The 14,549-nt window shown below is 37.3% G+C and overlaps 1 long non-coding RNA gene across 2 annotated transcripts; it reads right to left on the bottom strand.

The window, feature by feature from the left end:
- Positions 1-2,749: 2,749 nt before the first annotated feature.
- Positions 2,750-4,892, bottom strand: LOC133032553 (uncharacterized). 2 transcript variants are annotated; one of them, XR_009685175.1, is made up of 4 exons: positions 4,486-4,892; positions 3,924-4,017; positions 3,413-3,462; positions 2,750-3,068 (listed from the first exon to the last, which is right to left on the bottom strand). It is a non-coding gene; the product is annotated as an uncharacterized LOC133032553 (long non-coding RNA). The 2 variants fall into 2 exon arrangements; XR_009685173.1 differs by having other exon boundaries at positions 4,639-4,884.
- Positions 4,893-14,549: the final 9,657 nt, after the last annotated feature.

Below are 14,549 nucleotides of genomic sequence, written 5' to 3'. Positions count from 1 at the left end.
ACTAGTAGTATCATTATTATTCGATCATTTTTGTTTTCACAAATGTAGTGAGAGAAAGTGAAATTTTATTAGTTTGAGATTTGAAAATAATTTTATGTTTTTAAAAACTTTAAAGGTAGGGTTCATACACAAATATTTGATTGATTTAGTATTTTTAAAAATTAAATCTGAATATAATTTTGAGTTTAAAGTTTAAAAATGAAAACAAAAATTTTGTTCTCTTTCAAATTAGTGAATTAAAAAACTCTTAAAATTTCTCTTACTTTTTTTTATTGTGAGATTCTCAACATATTACAAATTTAAGTGCCGTCTGTTAACACTTTTATTTTTAAATTTTTTAATCACAGAAATAAAAATAAAATTTTTATTTTAAAATTTTATTTTTGAAAAATAAAAATATGTTCTATAATCGTTTTTTTAATTTTAAAAACAAAAAACAAAAGTATGTTCTGTAAATTTTATTTTTTATTTTAATTTGTTGATTTTATTTAATTCGGGTTGGAGGTCGGGACCGAGGGCGGGTCCAAGTCTGAGGCCGGGTTCGAATTCAGATTAAAAAAAACGGTTTAAAAAAATTTTAAAAGTGATTTTTTCTTTTGTTTTTAAAATTTAGATTCTTAATTAAAAAATTGAAAAGTAAAAATAATTTTATAAAACATGATTTTGAAAAATAATTTTAAAAATAAAAAACTGATCAAAAAAGTGTTACTAAACGTATCCTTAACTTTTTAAAATTCAAAAATACAAAATTACACTACAATTAATCACATTTCTAGAAACAGTTTTTTACATACAAAATTAAAATTTTTGTTTTCAAAATACTCTTTTAGAAAATAAAATTTTTGAATCATAAACCAGTTAATCCCTTAAGAATTTAATTTCATTGAGATTATATAAATAAATGTGACTGTTGACCGAGGTTTTCGGCAACCAATAAAATAATATAAGATTAGAGAACTCCAAGAAATTAAGAGATGCATTTTTACGTGGTTGGGGCGTTAATGAGCCTTAGTCCACAAGTCTGTGTATTTATGAGTGTATTAAATATAGAGAATGTTCTTGGTGAGTATTTACTCTTCTTGCACTTATGCAACCCAAAATTCTCGACCCCATTTAATGAGCTTTGAGGGGGTATTTATAGTGTTTTTGGTGGGGTGATTCCCAGGGTTATAGTACATGTATTTATGTAACTATCCATAAAGTTGGGTATCCCCAATGAATATACCATGGGTAATGCATGGTCAAATCCCTAGGTACTGTAGGGCTTTTATGTGGAATGTCATTATTGTCTTTTGACTGACGTGACTCTTCGCAGTATAGCCGTCAATAGACTTAAATGATCATAACTTTGTAGGTGCAGATTGGGGGTTGTTCCGTCAGACTTTATTGCGTGTAGCAGTCCCAACACGTTTCCTCCCATGCGGCATTAAATGCGAGATGACTGCTCAGGGGAAGCCTGACACCTCGCGGAGATGCTTTGATGTTACTTAGGCCTCCGGGAGCATAGGGGGCTCCGTATGCCTTCTCCGGGAGGCAGGTCCCAGATACTGCCTTTCTTCATAAAGACTTAACAAATAATTTAAATGTTAAGATCTTTGGGTCCACGTGTCCCTGTCCGGTTGGTCCACGTATATTGGGAAAAATCAGGGGCAACATTTACCCCCAAGCCTTGTTTATTTGAAAAGTAAAACAGGGCTTGTTCAAGTGCCTCCGATTGACCCCTCGGTTTCTTGGCACGTGCTTTGGGCGCGTGAGGGCGTATTTAATGATCGCCATTAATGTAGCGATTCACTTTTTGCAGGCGTTGATTCGTTTCATGCCCATTGATTGATACGGCGCATTAATGTGTGTCAGACGGATACTCAAACGTTTCCACCGCCTTAATTACGAATTAATCCAACCGTTGATTCTTGGGAATTCGAATCGTGCGTCTCCCCAGCCGTTCGATTGGTAGGTGATTGTGCCTGTTCCTCATGCACTTTGGCCTATAAAAGCCACCACCTTTCCTTCATTTGGTTACTTTCATCCTTTCGCCAAGTTTCTTCGAGTTTTCCAGAGAGAAAGAAATCCTCAGACCAGAAAGCTTTCAAACACTTTACAGATTTCTTTGCTAACCTTTGTTCGTACTGTCAGTCCACTTTTATTCGTCGATCAACAGCAACCCCCAGTTCCAACACTTCATGTAAGTTTCTCGCATCTCTCACTTTACTGCTTGTGTTCATGGCATGCTTTACTGTTTTTTGTTTTTCTGGGTTTGGTGTTTGAAGTTTCTGGGAATGTTTCACCTTGAGTTTTTACTTAATACGTCTAGGTTTCCCTTCTCTGGTGTTAGGGTCACTCTTGTTACACATTATTATCGTTTTTTGTAAAGGACCATATGCACGTGCCAGGAAACCGTGTGGTATGCCCTAGTACCCCCCTGAGTGGTATAGAAACTTTGTTTTTAAGGCACTCAGTTTTATTTAAAATACAGAGACTGTATACACACTACTACAAAATTAGCTTTTCCCAACAGTTTATAACTGTCTTTTATACTATTTCCCAACGGTTCCTATAACCGTTGGCTATGTGGGTGTCATAAAAATGCAAAACTTTAAAAGACGGTTTATAACTGTTGGGAAAAATTATTTTAAATGACGGTTTACAACTGTTGGGAAAAATCTTTTTAAATGACTGTTTATAACTGTTGGTAAAAGTATTACGTAGATTAAAAAAAAATAATTATAATTACAATAATAATATAAATAAATTTCAACAAAATAATAATATACATAAAAATTAATAAAATAAGAATCAAAAACATAAATTCAAATTATTATATTTACAATAATTTTCAGAATCATAAAAATAACTTTTTTTTTTCATTTATTCTTTCTTTTACTTTCATGTTCTTCCTATATCTATACATCCATATATTATTAATTTCAAAAGTAATTAAGAAGGTCGCTTCAGGGCAAGACATCCTCTCTGCCGCCCCATTGATCAATCATCTCTGGAAAAGCATCGTCTTGGTAACTTGCCATAATATTACCCTGCTAATGGACACTGTCATTATTCTCCAAAACTTTCTGCAAACAACAAATTGAATAACAATTGAAAGTCTAAAATGAGAATTACAGAAAATGTAATACTTCATCAAACTAGTAAAAAAAAAATTATATTTTCCAATACTTTACAGCAAACTACCATTATACAAAAATTATAATAAGAAATGTAATGCTCATTTCAAATTATCAAAGATTGAATGAATGAATGCGTATTGTGTATTAAATGTAGTGTTATTTAATCTGCAGCCTCGTCCTTAATGTACAAGATTTTTATATATAAGATGAAAGCTTTGAAAGCAAGTAAAGCTTACAAAACAAACAGTAAATAAAAAGAATTCCAAAACAGAGCACAATGTTAAAATTACCTTCAAATAGAAGCTTGCTGAGAAGAGCTGATAGCAATCAAAGCTAAAGCCTACAACATTAGAATGAGAGTATAACTTTGTGAACCCAAAGATATATGTATTTATAGTTCTTCCCAAATTCTAATAATCATACAGATAAAACTAAATCGAGCATTTCAAAAATTAAAAAATATGCACAAAGACACTTATTGTAACTATAATTAATTATAAGTACAATGAGAATCAAATACAATAAGAATGTAGTTTATCAAATTCAGAGAGTTTTCAACTCACAATCAAGTTGGTTTATAATGTGCAGCAATGACCATTCTTTCGTTTATTGAATTACACATGTTTCTCTACTCCTAATATTGTGATTGCATATATATTAAAGACAATGATCATTGCTTATTAATACAATCTTGTTGTTTATACAAATTCATATATATATAGATATATATATATATATATATATATATATATAAAAATCCATTGCCATGGTAAGTTCGAAAATACAACACAAAAACCAAACCTTGAGAGACTAAGTATGTATCTTCCATTCTGAAATTGAAGCGATAATTTCAGTGATGAAGGATCGAGAACCAAGTGCCTCCTATTCCTTAAACCTGCATAAGAATAAAAATTGCAGCTTAGACTACAAATTGAACAAGGCCTCTAAAGAAAAATTTCCTGACAGCACAGAGGTTCAACCATTTAAGAGTTGCAAATTCATACAAATCAACTCCTAACTTGGTCCATATCGAGACTCAAAACAATTTCTCTGTTGAATGTAGAGTTATAGAACCTAAAAAAAATATTTATTACAAAGGGAAAAATTGCACAAGTTCTGGAAAAATAACAATTTTTTAGCTATCTACAATAAAAAAGAGAGAGATACTCCCGCCATTACCGAACAACTCACTATCTCACAATTTACTCAAATGGGAAAATAATGCCTTAGAAAATTTGAAAAAAAAAAAAACTCAAACTAAACAATCAGTAATATATGTGTATGATATAGGTTGTTACAAAAAAATATATTATATAGAACAAAGACATTTCAAAGAAAGATGTAATAAAGAGGATTTGAATACCAATATCACACTCTGTACCAATGGCAAGAACAGTAGCCAAATACTTGGTGTCGAAGCCACTTTTCAGATTTGTGCTCTTCACCACAATAATATCCACCAGAGAAGCGCCCAATAAAAAAACTCTAAGCAAAGATCTAGAAAGATAAAACTTACAAAATGTAAAGGAAAGATCAGAGACAGGGACGTCGGATGTGAGCTCAGCCAGGGGACAAAGGCGCGGGGTGCGGTCGAAGAGAGACGATCGGAGCTAGAGACGATCGGAGAGAGAGAGAGAGAGAGAGAGAGAGAGAGAGAGAGAGAGAGATGATTGGAGAGGGAGATTTGATCGAGCTGAGGGTAGAGTGAAATTAGGGTTTTTGCTTTCTGATTTTTTCTTACATAATAAACGATTAAATAAATCCCAATCCCAAATTGTAGTTTTTCATTAAAAAATATGTATAAATTTCTTTTATTAAATACATTTTTTAACTAAAGTTAAAATAATTCTCCAATATTATTTTAGGACTTTAAATATTGTACAATAATTTTTAGTCCTCCAATAATTTTTCTCTTTTACAATAATTTTTTTAAATAATTTTCACAATAAATTTTTAAATACAACTAATTTCTAAAACTATCATCTAATTGAAAATATATAAATTTTATTAATTCTCAAATTATAAATTTATTAAGAAAAAAAAACATTTTTTTTTATTTTTTAAATCTGAAACTTTTTTTGGTATTTTATTTTATGAAATACAAATTTGCTTTATTAAGAGAAAATGTACAATTTTTTTTTTTTTAATTTGAAACTTTTTTTAGTATTTTTTTATTAAGCAAAAAAAAGTATTTTTTTAAATCTAAAACTTTTTTTTGGTATGTTAAAAAAGAATATTTCTCAATATTTTATCACTTTTAGGAATAGTAACTATTCCCAACAGTTATAAATCGTTGGGTATACTTAGTATTCCCAACGGTTTTTAACCGTTGGGAATACTAAGTATTCCCAACAGTTATAAACTATTGGCATTTACTGTTTTTTTTTTAAAAAAAAATGTCATTTAGTATTGCCCACGGTTCTCCACCATTGGCATTAGTTTTTCCCAACGGTTTCTTTGCTTCGGTTCTAAACCGTTGGGAAACATCTCCCCTTACCTTTTCCAACGGTTTTCATAATTTACCCCCTTATTAACCGTTGGGAAAAGCCAACTTTGTAGTAGTGACACTTAAACAGTACAAACCCTTTAAACAAAGCCTAAGTTACACTTTTGGACTATTGTAATATTTTCTGAGGTGATCGGCGTTCCAGGCCCTGGGCACAATGGTTCTGTCCATCCTTTTTAGCTTATAGGTGCCTGAACCGATTTCGTCCTCGATTTCATATGGTCCTTCCCAATTTGGCCCAAGTACTCCTACTCCGGGTTCTTGGGTGGCTAGGAAGACTCTTCTTAAGACCATATCTGTAACGCCCTAAATAATTAGGCACGCTACCAAATAAACTTATGAAACCCTAATCCCCTAATCGGGATTACTAGTAAAATAAGCGCAGAAATTAAATTTTTTTTAATAAACAGAATGAAAATAACTTGTGATAATCTTAAATCTTATAATTTAAAAGTTACAAAAGTTGGGATCCTAAAAGTATTTACAAAACACTATTACAAGTTCTTTTCCTTTGGTCGACCTAAGCAGCAAAATAGAGTCTCAAAATACATCATTGGTAGACCCCAACCCGCTTGGTCTAGTGTGGCCCGAACATGTACATTCTTCGTCCAGCTTCTGCACTCATGGCTGATCAATGACAGTCTTACCCTTTCCTGCACAGTAGAGCACCCGTGAGCCAAGCCCAGCAAGACAGTATAAATCTTAACAAATATAATATGCTCATCATGCTATTTAAACAATAATGCCATTCATATATGTCTGTATGTCACAGACCTGCATGTCACACTCACATGCCTATTTATGTCTACGTGGCGTAGGCCTATATGTTGCGCTCACACATCTATTTATATCTACGTGGCGTAGACCTACGTGTTGCTCTCACACGTCTAATTACAACAAGGCCTTAGAATAGTTCATCTCGGTTCTGGTTACCGAGTCCAACTTGATTATGCCTTGATGCATAACCCTTAATCTCAATATGTAACACATAATTATTGGTGCCACTGCAATATTTGTCTATTTGCTATAGACCTGCATGTTACGCTCACATGCCTATTTATGTCTACGTGGCGTAGACCTACGTGTTGCACTCACACGTCTATATACAATAAGGCCTCAGTAGGGTTTACCTCGGTTCTGATTACCGAGCCTAACATGGTTATGCCTTGCTCGCATAACCCTATTCATGAATATACGTAATCCATGTATTACGTTCTTTCGGTGGTTTATCCTGGTGATATATACTAGGTCTAACCCAGTTATGTCTTATACACATAACTCTTAACATACATGCGTGTGTTCAATATTTACTACAACATATATAATCTTAGGGTAATAACCCTAACTTGCACACTATGTAATCACTCATATAATACATTTCTATATACTCAGATAACATTTACTAAGGGTTTTAACCCTAACTCATGCTTTCATTGGACTCACAATATTCTAGGGTAATAACCCTAGACCGCATTAAAATTAAACTCAAGGTACTAGCTTACCGAGTCTAGTTTAATTATGCCTTAAGCGCATAATTCATAATCCCAATATATAGATATATCCGACATGGCATAGTATTACACAACATATATCACTAGGGTAATAACCCTAGGCTATTAAACCGCTCATGCTAGGGTAATAACCCTAATCCCGGTTGCAATTACTCACATATATCATATTCAACATAAGCGCCACCGTGCATACTCTACGTGCAAACTACTGTCTTACCTGTTGTCCCACGATAACAGAGATTCCAAACCCCTGGGTGCTCCTGATCAGGTGCCGGTAATCCTAGTCACACAATCTGGGATTTCACAAATAGGGTTAATCCCCAATTTCACTTTCACAAAATATAAGCATGGCATTTAAAACATAGATAATCAAATAGAGCTCGGAACGAGCTTTCCAACGATATAAAGAACGTCCCAAACGGAGTCCCGAGTCAAAAGTTATGGCCAAAACAAAATTGGGAAAAACAGAATTCTCACTGCCAAACCCAGTCGCGACGGCCAAAAATCTCGTCGCGACGACTGGGTTTAGAACACCCAAAAACTCCATTTTTAAGGTCTTAAAATGCCAACCTTTCCTAGATTTCGAACCCCAACCAAACATAGGGTAAAAAATACAAAATTCATGCATTAATCCTTAACCAAAATCAGATTTAATCAATATAAAAATTAACCTCCAAACACTGAGCAAAATATCAACAAATTCAAGCTCAATCCTTGAATCTTTAAATCCAAAACACAAGCTCAAGCTCAACAATAAAATTCAGAGATGCATAACAGAAAAGAAGCACTAGCACAATCCTTAAAATTCTCTCTTAAACTTAATCCAAAACAATAACCAAGGATTATCAACACAACTAAACAAAAAGCTTTAAGATTAAGCTAATCTTCCACATACATGCAACCAATCAATTTAGCAATATCAAAAGCATAATTTTCAAATATATTCAGTAGCAAAATTCAAAGTAAATTAAATAGAAAGCTACCTTAAGCTTTCCTCAAAGCCAAGCACCAAAATCTTCCCAAACCCAAGCTTAAACCATGGCAAAATTCTCAAGGATTGAAAATTTGAAAAAATGAGAAATAGAGAGAGGGAGGGGTCGGTGGTGTGCTATAAAACCAGAAAATTGGTTTTCTCATTTTGTAAAACTTCCTTTTGTTGATAATTAACCAAATGGTCAAAAGACCAAAATGCCCCTGTCTCACCAACGGGGTCTTACCATGTTATAAATCATATTAATTCACATAAATTGAACTATATAATAATATAATTCCTTATTTATTCATAATTACCAATTAGGGTTTTGCTAATCCATTCCTAATTCTAGGGTATTACAATTACCCCCTCCTTATAGAAATTTCGTCCCGAAATTTACCTGAACAACTCCGGATATTTCTGTTGCATATCCGTCTCGAGTTCCCAGGTTGCCTCTTCCACTTTACTGTTTCTCCATAGTACTTTTACCAGTGCCAATGTCTTGCTCCTCAAGACTTTTTCTCTCCTATCGAGTATCTGCACCGGTTGTTCCTCGTATGACAAGTCTGGCTGAAGTTCTAATGCTTCATAACTCAGAACATGGGACGAGTCTGAGACATACTTCCGAAGCAGTGAAACATGAAACACATCATGTACAGCTGCCAGCGCTGGGGGCATAGCCAACCTGTACGCTACTTGCCCTATCCTCTCAAGGATTTCAAAAGGTCCAATGAACCTCGGGCTAAGCTTTCCTTTCTTCCCAAAGCGTTTAATACCTTTCATCGGTGATATTCGGAGAAACATTTTGTCCCCGATTTGAAAATTAATATCCCGACGCTTTGGATCAGCATAACTTTTCTGTCTACTCTGAGCCGCGAGCATTCGCGCTCTAATCTTGTCAACCGCCTCACTTGTTCTCTGAACAGCCTCGGGACCCAAGAACTTTCTTTCACCCACTTCATCCCAGTGAATGGGCGATCTACACTTTCTTCCATATAAAAGCTCATAAGGGGCCATCCCGATTGTTGCGTGATAGCTGTTATTATAAGAGAACTCGATCAGGGGAAGGTACTTTACCCATGATTTCTCAAAGTCAAGCACACATGCCCGTAGCATGTCTTCTAATATCTGTATAGTCCTCTCGGATTGCCCATCCGTCTGAGGATGAAATGCCGTGCTGAACTTTAACTGAATACCCATAGCTCGATGCAGACTCTCCCAGAATCTTGATGTAAACTTCGGATATCTATCCGAAACAATGGACTTTGGGACACCATGAAGACGAACAATTTCTCTGACATATAACTCAGCATACTGGTTAATGGAGAAATTCATCCGAACATGTAAGAAGTGGGCTGACTTTAGAAACCTGTCCACTATGACCCACACAGAGTCAAATTGTCCCGTGGTTCTAGGCATACCTATCACGAAGTCCATAGCAATATCTTCCCATTTCCACTCTGGTATGTTCAGTGGCTGCAGTAACCCTGCAGGTTTCTGATGTCAGCCTTAACTTGCTGACAGGTAAGACATCTTGCAACATACTCAGCAATGTCATTCTTCATGCATGGCCACCAGAACATGGCCTTTAGGTCTTAATACATTTTCGTTGACCCTGGATGAACTGAATAAGGAGTCGTACGAGACTCATCCATTATCTCTCTTTTGATACCATCATCCATAGGCACACAAACACGATTTCTGAATCGCAACATTCCCATTTTATCCACTGAAAAATCACTAGTCTTTCCAGCCGAAACCCTATCTCGGGTTTTTACCAATTCTGGATCTTGCATTTTCACTTCTTTAATTCACTCTAAAAGAGTAGATTGCAAAGTAATATTAACTAACTGCCCTACAACCAACTCAATCATAGCTCGGGTCATCTCATTCGCTACTTGTTGAGAGATTTGTTTCACCGTATTTATCTGACTCTGTCCCTTTCTACTCAAGGCATCAGCAACCATGTTGGCTTTACCAGGGTGATAAAGGATCTCACAATCATAATCCTTCACCAACTCTAGCCAGCGTATTTGTCTCATATTCAGATCTCTCTGGGTAAAAAAAAAGTATTTCATACTCTTATGATCAGTGTATATCTCATATTTCTCGCCATATAAGTAATGCCGCCAAATCTTTAGCGCAAAAACCACTACTGCGAGTTCTAGATCGTGAGTAGGGTACCTTTGCTCGTACTCCTTTAACTGCCGAGAAGCATAGGCTATTACCTTTCCAGCTTGCATAAGCACACAGCCGAGACCTTGTCTCGAGGCATCACAGTAAACCACAAACTTTTTCTTATCTGAAGGAAGAGTTAGTACTGGAGCGGTAATCAAGCACTGCTTTAACTCCAGGAACTTTTCTCACATGGATCAGTCCAAACAAACTTCAAGTTCTTTCGGGTTAGCTCCGTTAAGGGTACAATAATCTTTGAAAACCCCTAAACAAACCGGCGATAATACCAAGCTAATCCCATAAAGCTCCTAACTTCAGTAACTGATTTTTGTGTTGGCCAGTCCTGAACAGCTTCAATTTTAGTCGGATCCACCATGATCCCTTCTTTATCTACTATGTGCCCCAAGAAAGAGACACAAGATAATCAGAATTCACCAAGATGTCATCGACAAACACGATCACACATCTCATTAGGTAATCCTGGAACATCCGATTCATATAATCCATATCAAATATAATATGCAACCTTGGCTCGTCATTCACCCTAATGGCAATCTTTCATTTTGAATATTCTAGATATGATCTGAAAGAGGATCCTTGACCTTGACGGCCACCTCAATTTCCCTGAAGCTTTCTAATACTCCCTGATGCTCCGGAAGCCTCAGCCTTCCATTTGTGATCAGGGTTACCACTGTCGGTCCCCTTACTGACATTACCACTAGCAGGAGGATTCGATGCCGTGACGACATCCTTTGCACTCTGCTCTTTTGCTACATGTTGCTCAGCCTCCTCAGCAATCAAGGCTAGCTCTACCACTTTCTTATACAAAGTGTTATATGATGTGGTAATCTTCAAGTCCCGACTAATTGTGGCATTCAATCCTCTCACATATTTATGTTTCCTGGTGAAATCTGTAAGCACCAGATCACCAGCAAACTTAGATAGCCTATCAAACTTCAGGGTGTATTCCGCCACTGACATCTTTCCATGAGTAAGCTTCACAAAGTCTTCCATGTGTGAAGTTCTCACAGCGATGTAGTAAAACTTTTCCTCAAACAAACTTTTGAATTCTTCCCAGGTCATTACACTGACATCCTGGGTTTGGCCCACGATATCCCACCAGACGTGGGCATAATCTGATAACATGAAGGCTGCACAGTTCACTCTTTCAGTTCCCGTCACTCCCATATTATCCAGGATACGGGTAATAGTGTTCATCCACTACTCGGCCTTAATTATATCAATACCTCCCAGAAAAGTCGGAGGTTGCAGCTTCACGAACCGCTCAAATACCGAGTCCCTATGCGGCATAACGAACCCCTGGTTACCCACCATTGGCACAGGTGCTGGTGGTAACACTTGATCAACAGGGGCAGCCGGTGCCGGTTGCCTTAATCGTGGCAACTCTTCTTCTTGACAAATTATGACACTTCGCATTTCTTGAAACATTTGTTGCCAGTCAGCAGGAGGATTAGCATTACCAACCCCCGCATTATCCCCCGGATTCTGCAGAGGTGGAGGTGGTGCCGGTGGATTGGTTTGGGCAGCCCCAGGCTCTACTTGCTCGCCCTGTGGTCTAGATGATTGCGGAGGGTCCATTACTAGTACCCATGTAATCAACAACCCCAACGAGTTAAGCACCAATACCTCACTTATGCACTTATTGCCTTAAACCCTAACTTAACTATTTACCCCGTATAAATAAACGCTTAATCATATAACATTTAAAGCATGGCATCACATAGCACATAAATACTCTAGATACTTGCATACTGCCTAAAATGGAAAGCGGTAAACAAATGATCACACAAACAGTAAAGTATTTACTCTCAATACTTACTGCACCATGAGTCGAGCTTGTCTCTGACGATGAATGTACATGTTCGGCCGGTCTACAGGAAGTTTAAAAACCTTAGCGCTCTGATACCAAATTGTAACACCCTAAATAATTAGGCACGCTACCAAATAAACTTATGAAACCCTAATCCCCTAATCGGGATTACTAGTAAAATAAGCGCAGAAATTAAATTTTTTTAATAAACGGAATGCAAATAACTTGTGATAATCTTAAATCTTATAATTTAAAAGTTACAAAAGTTGGGATCCCAAAAGTATTTACAAAACACTATTACAAGTTCTTTTCCTTTGGCCCACCTAAGCGGCAAAATAGAGTCTCAAAATACATCACTGGTAGACCCCAACCCGCTTGGTCTAGTGTGGCCCGAACATGTACATTCTTCGTCCAGCTTCTGCACTCATGGCTGATCAACGACAGTCTTACCCTTTCCTGCACAGTAGAGCACCCGTGAGCCAAGCCCAGCAAGACAGTATAAATCTTAACAAATATAATATGATCATCATGCTATTTAAACAGTAATGCCATTCATATATGTCTGTATGTCACAGACCTGCATGTGACACTCACATGCCTATTTATGTCTACGTGGCGTAGGCTTATATGTTGCGCTCACACATCTATTTATATCTACGTGGCGTAGACCTACGTGTTGCTCTCACACGTCTAATTACAACAAGGCCTTAGAATAGTTCATCTCGGTTCTGGTTACCGAGTCCAACTTGATTATGCCTTGATGCATAACCCTTAATCTCAATATGTAACACATAATTATTGGTGCCACTGCAATATTTGTCTATTTGCTATAGACCTGCATGTTACGCTCACATGCCTATTTATGTCTACGTGGCGTAGACCTACGTGTTGCACTCACACGTCTATATACAATAAGGCCTCAGTAGGGTTTACCTCAGTTCTGATTACCGAGCCTAACCTGGTTATGCCTTGCTCGCATAACCCTATTCATGAATATACGTAATCCATGTATTACGTTCTTTCGGTGGTTTATCCTGGTGATATATACTAGGTCTAACCCAGTTATGTCTTATACACATAACTCTTAACATACATGCGTGTGTTCAATATTTACTACAGCATATATAATCTTAGGGTAATAACCCTAACTTGCACACTATTAATCACTCATATAATACATTTCTATATACTCAGATAACATTTACAAAGAGTTTTAACCCTAACTCATGCTTTCATTGGACTCACAATATTCTAGGGTAATAACCCTAGACCGCATTAAAATTAAACTCAAGGTACTAGCTTACAGAGTCTAGTTTAATTATGCCTTAAGCGCATAATTCATAATCCCAATATATAGATATATCCGACATGGCATAGTATTACACAACATATATCACTAGGGTAATAACCCTAGGCTATTAAACCGCTCATGCTAGGGTAATAACCCTAATCCCGGTTGCAATTACTCACATATATCATATTCAACATAAGCGCCACCGCGCATACTCTACGTGCAAACTACTGTCTTACCTGTTGTCCCACGATAACAGAGATTCCAAACCCCTGGGTGCTCCCACGATAACTTGCATACTCTACGTTATGTATTCTATGATGGGGACCATCCAGTTGGGTTCTTGCCCAACCGTTATTATGGCCTCTTTTACTTTGATGTTTGGCTCTGCCAAGCGTTCCACGGGTACCACCCCCAGCCATTCGATTTCACTATCTGAAGCTAACTTAGCCAGACAGTCCGCGTGAGCGTTCTTTTCTCAGGGGATTCTTTCTACTTTGTAGTCCGTGAACTCGTGGAGCAGCTCCCGGACAATTGTTACATATGCGGCCATTCGCTCGCCGCGTGTTTGGTACTCTCCCGATATCTGATTTACGACCAGCTGGGAGTCGCTGTAGACTTCTACTCTTTTGGCCCCTACGGCCTTCGCTAGTCTCAGCCCTGCTATCAAGGCCTCATATTCGGCCTCGTTGTTTGAAGTTGAGAAGTCGAACCATAGGGCTGCCTGGAGTCGAAGTCCGGTCGGGGATATCATTGCAACCCCCGCTCCGGATACATTTTCATTGGAGGCTCCGTCCACAAACACTCTCCATGTGGCGATCGATGGTATCGGCGCATTCGCGGTTGCCTCGGCTTCATTGCATTCAGTGATGAAGTCTGCAAAGGCTTGGCCTTTTATGGAGATGCGGGGGATGTAGTGTAAGTCGAATTGACTCAACTCCATTGCCCATTTGAGGAGCCTTTCGGACGCTTCTGGCTTTTGTAGGACTTGCCGGAGCGGGTGATTGGTCAGTACCTTGATCGGGTGTGCTTGGAAATACGGCCTTAACTTTCTTAAGGCCATTAGGAGGCAGAAAACTAGTTTTTCGATAATGGGGTACCGCGTCTCCGCCCCTATCATGCGCTTGCTGACGTAGTACA

This window comes from Cannabis sativa, chromosome 1, assembly GCF_029168945.1.
Source record: "Cannabis sativa cultivar Pink pepper isolate KNU-18-1 chromosome 1, ASM2916894v1, whole genome shotgun sequence".
Classification (NCBI taxonomy): domain Eukaryota; kingdom Viridiplantae; phylum Streptophyta; class Magnoliopsida; order Rosales; family Cannabaceae; genus Cannabis; species Cannabis sativa.
This window is presented reverse-complemented; position numbering and strand designations above follow the sequence as displayed.